Raw genomic sequence first — 15,395 nt, forward strand, 5'->3', positions numbered from 1 at the left:
AATAAATAAAATCTTTTAAAAAATATCATAAAATTTTAATCTGTTTCTACCTACCTCTATGGTGTCACCATAGTCACCTCTATGGTGACTGTGTTTTCTTTCAACGATTTATTAAAGATAAAAGAAAGAGTTCAAGTTCTGTCTCAACTCTGCAGGAATTATCCCCCTTTGAAATTCAATTGACATTGATATGGTTGGGCCAACACTCCCTAGTCACAACTGACTTACTCAAGGAAAGTCATGATTTGTAGATTTGGAGCTTTCTCACATTGATATGGTTGGGCCAACACTCCCTTGTATCTTTTTAACATCATACTTAGAATTGAAATTATTTTTTTATTATTTTTTAAGATTTTATTTATTTATTCATGAGAGACAGAGAGAGAGAGAGAGAGAGGCAGAGACACAGGCAGAGGGAGAAGCAGGCCCCATGCAGGGAGCCTGACATGGGACTCTGATCCTGGGTCTCCAGGATCATGCCCTGGGCTGAAGGTGGCACTAAACCACTGAGCCACCCAGGCTGCCCTAGAGTTGAAATTCTAATATTATTTAAAATTATTGTTTTGTATTGTTCTGTTTAGTTTTACTAAATGTCTTTTGAAAAATTTACAGTATAATATACACTATAATATTCATATTTTTGTTGGAAATTTCTGTAAGTTTTAAAAATATATAAAGTTTCATGACCTCCAACATGAACAAACTATAGAACTCAATTGCCCCTTCAAAAATTCCCTCATACTTGGGGATCTCTGGGTGGCTCAGCAGTTTGGTGCCTGCCTACACACCCAGGGCGTGATCCTGGAGTCCTGGGATCGAGTCCCATATTGGGCTTCCTGCATCGAGCCTTCTTCTCCCTCTGCCTGTGTCCCTGCCTCTCTCTCTCTCTCTCTCTCTCTCTCTCATGAATAAATAAATAAAATCTTTTAAAAAAATCCCTCATGCCCATTTGTAACAAATCCTTCCATTTACTCTCAACCCTTAGCAAGTATTTAACTGACTTTTGTCTTTAGGCTTTTGCCTTTTACAAAATGCCCTACAATGGTATCATAGAATGTGGCCTTTTGAATCCATTTTCACCTAACATAGGCTCTGAAAAGTATCCATCATGTTTTTAGATGCTTATTAGTCATTCATATTAGCCCATTTTAAATTGTATCATATGTCTTCCTAGTAATGAAAGCTTTAGATATTCTTTATATGGTCTGAGATAAGCTGTTTAAAAGTGTCACTTGAAAAAACTAAGAGTTAAAAATAGAACCACCCTATCACCCAGTAATTGCACTACTGGTTATTTACTCAAAAGATACAAAAAATACTGATTCAAAGGACATGCAACTGATGTTTTTTAACAGCATTATTCACAATAGCCAAATTACGGAAAGACCTAAACCCAAATGTCCATCTACTGATGAATGGGTAAAGAATATGTGTTTGCATATTTGTGTATATATACACATATGTATACATATGTATGAATACACATAATGGACTATATTACTCAACCATCAAAAAATGAAATCTTGCCATTTGCAATGACAGGGATAGAGTTCACATGTATCACGACAAGCATAATAAGTATAGTAAGTTAGTCAGAGAAAAACAAATACCATATGATATCACTCATATGTTTAATGAACATTTGAAAAAGAAAAAACAAAGAGAGAAGGGTGCCTGGGTGGCTCAGTTCGTTAGGCCTCTGCTTTCCGCACTAGTCATGATTTCAGGGTCCTGGAACCAAGCCCCACATCAGGCTTCCTGCTCAGTTGGGAGCCTACTTCTTCTTCTCCCTCTGCCATTCCTGTGGCTTGTGTTCTCTGACTCTAGCTCTCTATCAAATAAATAAAATATTTTTTTTAAAAAAAGAAAAGAAAACAGAGAAAAACAAACTATAAAATAGACTGTTGACTGTAGAGAATAAACTGAGGGTTGCTAGAGGGAAAGAGGGTGGATGGATGGGCTAAATGTATGATGAGCTTTAAGGAGGGCACTTATTGCGTTGAGCACTGTGTGTTATACACAAGTGATGAATCACTAAATTGTACTCCTATAACCAATATTACACTCTTAGTTAACTAACTAGAATTTAAATAAAAACTTGAAACAAACAAAAAAAAAAGAAAAATATTTTCTTCCAGTCTGTGGCTTATCTTTTCATTATTTTAATGGTATTTTATACATTTAATTGGCTTAAATATGTCATTGCAAATGCAATAATTTACTTCATTTCAAGTTGTGATTGTTTGTTGCTACTGTATAAAAATATGACTGTTATTTGTATAATGAACTGTGTACTGTGTCCTTGCTAAATGTGTGTTTTTTTTTTAGTTTTTATTTATTTATTTATTCATGAGAGACAGAGGGAGAGGCAGAGACAGAGGCAGAGGGAGAAGCAGGCTCCATGCAGAGAGCCTGGTACAGGACTTGATCCCAGGACCACAGGATCACACGCCCTGGGCCGAAGTTAGATGCTCAACCGCTGAGCCATCCATGCATCCCTACATGTGTTTATTATAGTTATTTTGGGGTATTCCTTGTAATTTCTTACATGCAAGATAATATCTTCTGGAAGTTAGTAGAGTTTTAGTTTTTTTTTTTTTCTTTCCAAACTAGCTGCCTTTAAATTATTTTGTTGTTCTTTGTCTTGATGTCTTAATGTGCTAGCTAGAGTAATGCATATTACAATGTTGAATAGAAATGGCAAACGTAAACATCCTTGCCTTGTTCATTATATTTAGAGAAAGCCTTCAGTTTTCAACATTAAATATGATGTTAGCAAAGGGATTTGCATAGATGCACTTTACCAAGTGGAGAAAAATCCCATTTATTCCCAGTTCATTGATTAGGTATATTATTTTTCACATGATTGTTCATCTCTTGTCTGATCATGTGGTTATTGTTCTTTATAATGTCGTATGTTACATTAATTATTTTCAGATGTTAAATCAACCAACCATTCGAGATCAATCTTAGCTGTTGAGAGCGTATAATACCATTGTCATGAATGTTATTTGCCATAAGTCACATTGTTAGCATAAACTATCTCATATTGCATAAGTCCTCAGTTATATAAAGGCTTTCTTTTTTTATTTGACTATAGTTGACACACAATATTAGATTATTTTCAGGTGTACAAAATAGTGATTTAACAATGTTTTACCTTTTACTGTGCTTACCATAAGTAAAACTTCCCTCTGTCACCATACAATACTATTCAAATACTATTGACTATATTCCCTAAGCTGTAGCTTTATTTCCATGACTTATTTATTCCATAACTGGAAGCCTATATTTCCTTCTCCCCTTCACACATTTTGCACATACCTCCACCACCCTCCCTTCTGGCAACCATCAGTTTATTCTCAGAATTTGTAGGTCTGATTTTGTTTTTTTGTTTGTTTACTCATTTGTTTTGCTTTTTAGGTTCCACATATAAGTGAAACTGTGTGGTATTTGTTTTTCACACACTCATATATATCAATCACACGTATATCCTATAGTTAACATATCTGTATTTATATATCTTATCTTTATTCATTCATCTATGAATGGATATTTGAGTTGCTTCCATACCTTGGCTATTTTAAATAATATAGCAATAAACATAGGTGTGCATATATCTTTTTGAACAGTGTTTTCATTTTCTTTAGGTAAATACTCAGTAGCGCAACTATTGGATCATATGGTGCTTCTATTTTAATTTAATTTTTGAGAAACCCCCATACTGTTTTCCACAGTAGCTATAGCATACGAAGATATTCTTATCAACCAGGGCACCCTGTGGGTTCAGAGGTTATCTTCCAGGAGCTAGTCAATAACCATTCTTAAAGAAATTTAGAATGCTAGAACGTGTGGGTTTAGGCAGCCCAGAATTATTGAGTTAACCCTTTAATGCACAATTTCCAAGTAGTTCAGTGATAAAATATTTTTTAATAAAAAGAAGTTACAACTCATGTGTTTTAACTTAAAGCTCTGAGGGGATATTAAATCAACTTTTATAGAGCCAGTTTCTTACAAAATGTCAACTGTTGTTGCATTGTCATGTAATAAAAGACCTAGTATTAAAAATCATATTGAGTGACAGAAGAGAATGTTCTATAAATGATTTGAGTGATTTTTAAAAATATTTGACATGCATAAACATTTGTTTTTGTATTTATATATAAAAACTTTCTACATTCTAAAAAGATTCAAAATGTGGAGTGTATGCTTAGTGCATTATTTGCAAGCTTTATCATCATATTATTTCCATTATAAAAAGCAGTAGAAAAATAAAAATATGTTCTTTTAAATTTATGTGCAATATAGTGAATCAGCTGGCATATTGTAATTAAGAGTAGGGTCAAATATACATGTAATAAAGTGGTAAAAAAGTACCATTCTTACATAAAGTTTTATAATGACATTTATGATTTATAGTAAATCTAGTTCATAATAATATATTAAAGATATATCATTTTTCATTGTATAGTTCTAATCGTTTACACATTTATGTCTCTTATAAAAGTGACAAAAACATTGGCATTTTTGCCTACAGTGGATACTTACTCAAAATGAGGTTCACATTTATGTCATATAATAATTATTTGTTAAATTTCTCATTTTTATAGTTTGATGAAATTTATTTTCTTTTTTTTTAAGATTTTATTTATTTATTCATAGAGACAGAGAGAGAGAGAGAGAGGCAGAGACACAGGCAGAGGGAGAAGCAGGCTCCATGCAGGGAGCCCCACGTGGGACTCCATCCAAGGTCTCCAGGATCACGCCCCAGGCTGCAGGCGGCGCAAAACCGCTGCGCCACCGGGGTTGCCTGAAATTTATTTTCTTAAGAAAAATGTTTTCAATTTTATATGTTCAAGTAATACACAAGTTTAAATGTCATCACTTATTCAGTAGTATAGAATCAAAGGCTATGACAAAGCTATTTTCAGTATATATTTCACGTGTTTGTCCACAATAAAATTATGCATGTTTTTTTTTAGCTATTCATGCTACATTCAGTAGCTCTAATACATATGAATTTATTTGCAATCTAAATGCCATCTACTTCAAAGTAGGATTTTAGTTGACAATATGTAATTATTTAGAACTCTATTGAATTACTAACATGTTTGAAGATTTCTAGGTGTGCAGACAAAATTTTCCTGTTTTGTTACGTCAGTTTCACTAGTCTTCAAGGCTCTAGGATGAGAAAAAAAGGAAAACAAAGTTTTTAGGTCATTCTTACCCCTGGGACACTATTTGGACACTCTCAAACAGATTTGATGGTGATCATTTTATTAATTATGCTATCTAGGACTGAAAGAGATTCAAAGTAGTTTAACATGGTTGGAGCATGGAATGTGACACGCTGATGGGAAAAGCGGAAGGAAATAAGCCAGGAGAAATAAGAGGTAATGTATTTATGGAAGTCCTTCTAACCTACCTGATCTGTTATGCTCTTTTTCCTCTGAGGGCATTAGGAATTCACGGAATATTATGATTGGCAGATATTACTAACATATTAGTGGAAAGGGTTAATGTACTTTAAATTGGGGGGGCATATTTGACTTTGATGAAAACAGTGGATATACAGTATTTGTTAAATACAGATCTAAAAAAAATACAGATCTAAAAATAAGAGTAGGTAAGTAGATGATATTTCTTTAGAAATGTATGATATACCTCACGTATATACAAGTGGTATACAGTATTTTTTAAATATAGATCTAAACATAGGAGTAGGCAAGTGGAAGATTTAACGTTTTTTTTTTTCCAACCATAGATCCGTGCAATCAAAACCCACTTGGCTGGTGACATACAATGTAAACTCCATGAGACCTGAAATTTCATTTTTTATTGTTAAAGTAATTAAACAAAGAGGCCATCAGACTGAGGTGGAATCAATGCATTGACAGTCTATGTAAGCAAACTGAAATGTAACCCAGAGTTAATTCCTATAAATGCTTCAAGGTTAAGAAATTAAAACCTAAGAACAACCAATCACAAACAGCCAACTAGACTTTCCCAAATTAAGCAATCATTTAAGCTTTACTTCTGTGTCTACTCTACAAGAATCTTTCCCTTAGATTCTGTTGGCTAAGTGCTCCTAATCATTTTCATTTTGGCACTGCCAGATTCAACTCCATGTTTGATCAAACAAATTCTTCAAAATTTTAATGTACAATTTGTCTTGTAACACTATTCTCTTTATTATCAACCTCCATAGTACCCAATACATAGTTATCCAATAAAATTTTGAATGAAGTAATGAAAATGGTGATTGCTCAAAGTTGCATAATACTGTAATATCTAAAGTTTAATTCTTAAGGAAATATCAGTGAAGAAAACAGATTGAAAAGAAGATGGTTGATATTAACACACTTACTTAAATGTTAAATAGATTTTAATGAACACAAAGTAGAATATGCCAAATAAAGGAGAATATTGATAAGAATATAAATACCATTGCATCTTTAATAGAGTGATTCTCATTTGCAAATGAACACATGACAAGTAATTGGAGAGCATAAAAGTAAGTCCTGGAAACCCATGGCCAGGTTGGGTAAATGAATTATGCTTAGAATACTCAACATAGAATGTTGAATTTGGTTATGAACATTTTTAGTAATTCATAATTTCTAGTATACTACAGTTAACACAGAATATCCTAAAGAAAGATTTCATGCATTTGTATCTTCTCTATTTCCATAGTTCATTTTTATCCATTTTCATTTTCAGTTACTTTTATTGCTAGTGCAGTAAATATAGCAGTTGTAGAAATTTAAAATTATTAGAAAGAACTGGACTTTTTGCTCTGACCTAGAATGACATTCACATTTACAATCATCCATTGGATCTTAGCCAAAGGCCAAGAAGTGATTCACATTTACAATCCTTAACGTGTATTTCAGACCTTGAAGGAATTATGTTACCGTATTTGGAACCTAACTAATTTTTTCCATAAAAAATATTTAAAATATGACTTTTTAATAGTAGGATACTAATAGAAATGACATTTAAGGATATTAAGTTTCCAAAGATTAAGACAGACTATGCTTTTGATACAATTGGACCATTTGAATGGATACTATCACCAAAATTGACCATATTTGTAAAATGCTTTCACTTTTTCTCATTGAACAAGATTCAAATCTTATGGTCATGTTGATGTAAACTATTTTGTGACAGTGACTTTTAGGTCCTGGGTATCTTTAATCTAAAATTAACATGTGCCAATTTGCCTAGGCAATCTTAGTTTATGCTTATTACCCAAAAGTAATGATTAACAGTGATCCACTTAATTTCCAAATCTTTCAATTTCAACTGTAACTTTAAAAAATATATTGCCACCCAATCTTCAATCTAATACAAAGAATTTTCCTGAGATGCTTTAATTTTGAGGTCTGGGGGGGAGAAAGAGGGAGAGAGAAAGAGAGAAAAGACAACGTGTATATGAGGGAATTAATTTAAAGTGGACTAAATCAGTAATGAAACAGTATTTTACTGGGTTACTGAGTTAGAAATAATATTGCATCATTAAATTCTACATTTAAACACTGAGACGATTTCATTATTATGGAATAATCAAAATAGTGCTAAATAGTGATTGAGTTAGATCAACAAATCAGATGTATGATGACAATTCCAATATTCTATACTCTGTCTCACTAAGGCATCTAGGTTCCACTGTAATTAGATTTTGAAAACTTGATATAATATTTTTATTCTATGTTTCCTTCTTTGTAAATAAGCTCCTGAACCACATGATTTCCAGTTACCCTGAAGTATATTTTAGGAAGAAAACACACGCACACCGAGTTATAATATAAGTTCATTTCTTTAGTTATTGTAAATGCTATTTATTTAATTCTTTTTCTATGTCTTATTTGTTGATCTTATTTATTATATTTGGTTTAATAAATAATAAATAGTCACCAGTAATTGCTATTATATGATCCACTGGATATTTCTTTAGAAATGTATGATATGCCTTGTGTATTATGCATGCTTTTATATCCCCAGCTAGATTATGAGTTTCTATAATTTGAGGTACTGTGGTTATTCAGATTTCTATCCCCTGATGTTTATAAGAACATGCACTATTTAATAAGAATACAAAAATAAAAAAAAAAGAATACAAAAATATATATTATCCCAGTAGCCATATTCACAGAAATACTATTATTTCATTAGGTAAAATACATGGACTTTTTTTCCCTTAAAAATTATCTTTGTTCTTTGAGAATTGATTATTTAGAATTTTTATAATATTCTTGTTTATTTTATTTGCAGGTGTTTCTAACACCAGTAATTCTATCTTTTCCTTTTCCTGTAAAAACAGAGTCAATCTGTATGAAGGATTCTATAATTTTGTGTTTAAGGATAATGCTGTCTTATTTTGGATATATTAAAATTCAATCACATACAAATATTTTAGCACATCATGTTTTTATTTGAGGTGTGAATATTTAGAAACCTGCCACAAAGTAACATGAAACATTTGTAAGTCAGCTGGTATATATTCAAGCTTTTTCATCTGTCAGATTTTTTATTCTTGTTAATTCTGGCACAGCTAAAGCAAAATTAATAGGTTTATAACTCAGCCAAATAGAATCTAATGAACCAGATTTTACAATCAATAGTTTCATAAAAGTAATTCAATCATATTCATACATAATAAGAAAGAAATGGTTTGTGGTTAATCAATTGAGTTCAAAATGAATTATTTCTACATTTATATTCTTGTTACCTATTTAGACTTTGTGTTGCTTTTTGGTTACTTCTCATCCTAATGTATAATGTTATTAGTTATACTGAAGGTCATTTATATTTTCCCACTGAAATGGAAGGAAGTTGGAAGGAAAGGAAAGAGAAGAAAAATTAAATAGGAGAGAAAGAAAGTCTTGAAATTGGTGAGGTTATCAATGAGAAGGATAAAGAAAAAAAAACACAAAGGGAAGAAAAATTATTACTCATTTGCTTAAATGTCCTTTATTATAATGGCTGATGATGAGTAAAAGTAACTTAATAAAACAAGTGTGCTCCAAATGCCAGCCATGAGGTATAAACATGAAATGCACAAAGTGAGTCTTTCAAAATCAGAGGCAAAACATTGTTTCTTCTTCTCCTCCTCTTCTTCCTCCTTCCTGCTCTCCCTTTTTCCAGTTTCTGATACTCAGAAACTATTTGTTACTTAAATGATCATCTCATTTAACTCCAAAAGCAATCTTATGAATTTATAACTGTTCTTTCTCTATCAAAAATAAAGAAAATTGGGCTTAAGGGGAAAAAAATACTAAACTAATGTATATGATGTGCGCAACTAAAAAGCTAAAGAGACATCTATTTGATTCTAAAATATTGTGTTTTTGTTTATTTATTTATTTATTTTTTTCATATGTTATGCTTCTTTTTTGAGGCAGAAAGTCTGGAGTAGTACAGAATTAAAACCCATCCGTAGCTTTTCAGGCATTTCCTGCACATATGAGTGGGCTCAGCTGAAAGGGTAAGGGTCTGTTTATGAGGATGCTGCTCAAGGAACACTCATCAGGAAATGTGGATGTCTCAGCACAGCTCTTTTTTTTTTTTTTTTTTTTTAAGATTTATTTATTTTAGAAAGAGAAAGAGAGCACACATGTATGTGAGCAGGGAGGGGCTGAGGGAGATGGAGAGGAAACGAATTTCACACAGACTCTCCGCTAAGCTAGGGCCAGACAAGGGGCTCAGTCTCACAACCCTGAGATCATGACCTAAGTGAAATCAAGAGTCAGAAGCTAAAGGACTAAACCACCGAGGTGCTCCTCAGGGCAGCTCTTTAAGCTACACTAAAGAAATGCTAAACATGGAAAAATCATTTTTTCTAACTCTGGTATGTCTTAGTTATTATTCAAAGATTCTTCTACTTGCCTCATGCATCAGAGTGATTTGAGGTTACTTTTAAAAATTTAGATTACTCTGAGTTCTATGGAAGAAGCAATTTTTTCAGGGATGTTTCAGCAACACCATATACCACATCCTCCTGCTAGATGGATGCCCACAGCAACCTGAAACTTGCCTTTCCCTTAAGAAAACTCTAAAGTCATCACAACCTGTGCACTTATTTTAAAGTCATTATGTATTTAAAATGTGCTTGTGCTTAGATTACTACAGTCCCTTTGCCATTTAGGCTGTTTTTAAGTCAATTATTTGCAACTTGCTTGTAGACTGTATTGCTCTGACAGGAATTTATATTATTTTACCTAACTCTTAAAATTTTTGGTAGTTCCATTCTCTAGTTAATTATCATTTTCCACTGACATCACTGGTTTCAAAATATAAATTTCATATATTTTCTATTTTTCATTAGGGCCTACATATGTTTATGTTTAACTACTATTTATTATTGTTAATACTATTATTTTTAATTTCAAAATTGCTATGATAGCAAGAAGAGTAAAAGCCTATTTCCAAAGAGTTGGAAAGTGTCAGCAGCACATTTAACAAATAAAATTACATGAAATATTCAAAGTTTTATTATAAAATAGATTTTGTATTCAAGGATTTGGGCTAATGTAAGTGTCTTCAGCAAGTTTAAGATAGGAAAGTTTAGGCTATGATGTTTAGCTAGGTACGTTTTAAATGCATTTTTTACATATAATATTTTCAATTTACAATAGGATTATCAGATGTAACCTCATCCCAAATTGGGGAAGAGCGGAGTTCAGATTTTGTTTTGTTGTTAGCTTGAAAGTTATTGTTTTTGTGTATTTCTGTATTCATATTTCTTCCTTAAAAATGATGCCACGACAAAAACCTTTTAATATTTATTTTGTAAGTTTGAATTCTAAAACCATGACTTGATTTCAGGTGGCCTGATTTACCACTGAGTATGTGTGCCCAGTTCAAAGACTATTTACTAACATTATATGTATCTTAATTTGTTTCAGCTTGCTAATTCAGTGAAATTTAGCATTTCATTTTAACTTTGAGTCATGTGTTTGAATAATTGCTTTTTCAGGGCTAACTTCTCCATCAAACTTTTCTCCTGATATCTGGCTTTTTTTATTACTGAAATTATTTCTAGTCTTATTTGGTCAGTTTTACTTTATTTTTCAACAGATTTTGTTATTCTGTGATCTTCTTTTTTGTTCTGAGAGAAAGGAGGAGAATAAAACCACTCTTTGGAAACATAGTTCTAACCATAAAACAAAATCTTAAGTTTTGATTATATAAAATCAGAGATATCAAATAGATATTAAAATTTATATACTCAAATCTTCTGGATAGAAAAGGCTGCAAAACTGAAAGTCCTATGTAAAGTTGATGTTTCATGAATAATATTTTTGACAGAAAAACACCAGAAAATTTTGGTTAAAAAGATACTGAAATTGTGCAGAAACACATGAGATACAAATGGGAATAAAGAATGATAAAAATTCTGTCCTTAATATATTTTAATTCAATGAAAAAAATATTTTTATTTTTCCATTTTATTTTTCATCTCAGGCAAAACTAGAGAATCAAAAGAAATGTAGATGGAAGAAAGTATTTCAAATACTCTTGAAGTCAAGTGAGACACGCAGACATCTGTTCATGTTTCTGAGCTGCTTAAACTTCATCAGTCGGTTAAAATATTGAAATGATTTTTTAAAATATGAATGGATTCTTAAAGAATGCCATGTAAAGAGGAGGAAATGAAAATACACGACACCATCATTTTATTAAAATATGTGCTTTACCTCATGTTACCTTTCTGAAAAGAGCGCCTTCTTTAAAAGAACTTCATGCTTTATTTAATGATAAAGGGGCAATGACTTAATTACTCAAGAGCACCAGGTCACTCTCTCTGGGCTCTCATTAAGCACTAAGCACCTATTCAGTGGGGAATTCATTATGGCCCTTATCAGAAATTAGTGCAATTTTATATAACAAATCTATCCCCTTTTAAATTATTTGTTAAGTGCTTTAACTTGGTTTCCTTTTTTTAGGCTTTATCTTTTTTTTTTTTTTCATTTAGTATCCCTGAGAGTGAATTTGAAAAATGCCTTTATGATTATAATTAAACATTTCAATATATAAAAATGCAATAATCACCAATACAGAATTTCTAAATTATATTAAGCTGCTCTTTTTCAGGGAATATGTGAGTTCAACAATGCTCCAAAATACAAAGTACTTAGCTAAGAAACATATCTCTAGTCTTAAATAACCTGAAAATTTTAGTCTATATAAAATAGGACAATATGTTTTCTCCATTATCTATTAATATGTGATTTATAAATTTTGTTGTGTGAACCATTATCACAAATTATATATACATAGTCTACATTATATATATGGGCAGCTATGGTAAAAAATAAAAGTTTGCATTCTACTTTAAATAATCCAAAGAAAGATTATAGATAGATAGATACTTATATGATGTCACTTTAAATATAAATATGTGAATATATGGTAATATATATAGTTATATATATATATATAGCATCTTTCTTTGGATTATTTAAAGTAGAACACAACACTTTTCTTTCTATAGTTGCTCAAGTAACTGTTTAATCTTGATTTGAATACTTATAATCTATATTAATTCTTTTTCAAAAATACCAACATTTTAAAAAAATCACATGAGGATTTATTACAGTTTTAGTTTATATCATTTTATAATTTCATTTAAGAAGCATATTTCTTCTGGAAGACAAGTGCATGTTTGTATTTCATTAACTCTATGCGATATACCAATTTTTAAATAATGGAAAAGTAATCAAACTTCAGCTAATAAGCAACACTGTTATATGTTTTGATAAAAGTAGAATAGAAAAAATAATTTTTAAGTGAGTAATTGCATCATGCTTTTATTTTGCTTTAATACAGTGCTCATAAAAATATATTTTGTGGAACTCTGTTCTCTAAAAATGCTTTAAAAGAATGAATGAGAGAGGGACTTAAAATGGAAGAAATAGAGGGAGGCAGTGAGTGAGCTAGTAAGAAGGAGAAAGCTTTATTTTTAAATCATTTTAAAATTATGTATAACATGTCTTTCTTTTCTTTTTAATTTTACTTATTTATTAATGAGAGACATAGAGAGAGAGAGGAAGAGACACAGGAAGAGGGAGAAGCAGGCTCCATGCAGGGAGCTTGACATGGGACTCGAATCCGGGTGTCCAGGATCAGGCTCTGGGCTGAAGGTGGTGCTAAACTGCTGAGCCACCCGGGCTGCCCTGTCTTTATTTTCAAGCTCACAATAGACCCTTTCATTTTAAAAGCTCTAAATAATATAAGACAACTGTGGTATTTTTCAATATCCTTCTAGTATAGATTACTACAATTGTTTTATTTTCTTTAGCCATACTACCAAAATTATTTGGCTATTGATATAAGCCAAAATAAAAAGGGATAATTCAATATAAAGGCTAAGAATGATGACTTGGTTTAGGTTTATAGTTGTTTTCACTTCTATTCATCTGAAGATGGCAATAGCCATGTAAAACCTGACTAACAAGGAAAGGTGAAATGGGAAGGCTGCTAACCTAAAATGTCGCATTGATTTTGAGACCAACTGTGGGTGATGAGGAGACTGGTATAGGAAGGTGACTTGCTATATAGGTAGTAAAGAAAAATTAATTCAACTGTATCCTGCAAAAACATGGGAAATAGAAGGTACAGTTAACTGATCTTACAGGTTCGGTAAAATGGTTCCCAAACAGAATGTTGATTGTTGAAATTTGTTTCCTAGGGAAAAAAAAAAAAAAAAAGGAGCTCACAAAAGAACTGGTTAAATTGCAAGAAAATTTACACACACACAGTCACACAAACACACACACACCAGGAATTCTAGATCAGATGGATCTGGAAACTGAAATGTTTTCTTAACCATCTAGAGATGCAGTCATTAAGGCCAGCTTCAGGCCAATGATTATTAAGAGTTAGGAAAGAATTGTGTGGCTATCATTAATTTCTTTCAGCTGAGGAAATGACCCTAAAAAAGAGACCAAGGGTGTGGTCATATGAACAGATGATAAACTCAAAATGGCTGTAATTTAATCTAGCTGTAGGGGTATGGGTCATAATTAATTCATCATAAATTTGGAGACAAACCACTATTTCTTGCTTACAATATTACTGAACGGTAGATGAATGTCAATCTAATTCTTCCTTGTAGGTGATTTGTCTTATTTTCTAATGTGTGAGAGTCATTTCTGTCTTAGATAAACTGAAGTTCACTAACAGATTCAGATATTCAGATGAGTAAGTTATGTTATTTGTATATTACCCTCTCGTTTTAAATCATGATCTGAAAAAAAAAAATAAATCATGATCTGTATGTCTCATCTTTTTTTATCTGGAGACAACTCTATTTCTTCAGTTGTTGAAAACAATGACAACTATACACAAATAAACAAAGACATACTTTACTGTATTCAAGAAACAATTGGTCAAGATTTTGCAAAATCCCTGATTCTCAGTTTCTGTAATTCTAGAATGAGGAAGAATTCTAGATTTTGTTATAGACAACATCTGGGAGTAGGTTAGAAAGGTATATTTTTAGGTTTCACCTCATATTTAGTGTATCAAAATCAATAAAGTTTGAGAGGCTTTGTGTTAGAGAGCTCCTAAAAGATTTTTCACTTTTGATCAAAGTGATCCCGAGGTGGACACTTTGGTGTATATGGGGTTTATTTCTTTTTCAGAAATATGTCAGTTTTCTAATGCCACATGGAAGCCACCCCAAAATTTAATGACTTAACACACATTTATAAATTTGTATGACTTATAAATGTATACACTTGTATAGATTTTATCATTTATAAATAAAACATTTGTAATAATTTATTTAATAATTGTCATCTCATGTGAAGAGCAGTTCTGATCTGATTGGATCTACTCATGCTTTCCAGTCAGCTGGTGGCCTAACTGGACTTGGCCATTTTGCCATGGTCTTGTGTGATATAGCAAGTATGTCTCAGGATTTCTTCATAGTCTCTCATCCAACAGCATACTACCAAAGCTTTTTTGCATGTTGAGAGTTACAGTATTCCCAAGTTCAGCAGAGAGGGAAAACTCAATGTGCAAAGTTATTCAAGACTTCACCAAGCATGGATTCACTGTGGGAGGGGATACAGAGAGGTAGGGGTAGGTACAGGAGGCACAAAATAATGGGGACAGATTCTATAATAATCTACTTCATTGGGATCCCTGGGTGGCGCAGCGGTTTGGCGCCTGCCTTTGGCCCAGGGCGCGATCCTGGAGACCCGGGATCGAATCCCACGTCGGGCTCCTGGTGCATGGAGCCTGCTTCTCCCTCTGCCTGTGTCTCTGCCTCTCTCTCTCTCTCTGTGTGACTATCATAAATAAATAAAAATTTAAAAATAAAATCTTTAAAAAAAATCTACTTCATTAATATCATTCGGAAATTTAAAAAATTCAAATAAGGTAAG

The 15,395-nt window shown here is 32.1% G+C and overlaps 1 long non-coding RNA gene across 1 annotated transcript in view; it reads right to left on the reverse strand.

Moving 5' to 3' along the window:
• The window catches only part of LOC125752396 (uncharacterized), an 81,716-nt gene that overhangs the window by 65,876 nt on the left and 445 nt on the right, over nucleotides 1-15,395 (reverse strand). Inside the window, exon 2 of the long non-coding RNA XR_007401829.1 lies at nucleotides 5,108-5,181. This is a non-coding gene — a long non-coding RNA (uncharacterized LOC125752396). The remainder of the gene's footprint in view (nucleotides 1-5,107; nucleotides 5,182-15,395) is intronic.

Source organism: Canis lupus, chromosome 13, assembly GCF_003254725.2.
Source record: "Canis lupus dingo isolate Sandy chromosome 13, ASM325472v2, whole genome shotgun sequence".
Taxonomy (NCBI): domain Eukaryota; kingdom Metazoa; phylum Chordata; class Mammalia; order Carnivora; family Canidae; genus Canis; species Canis lupus.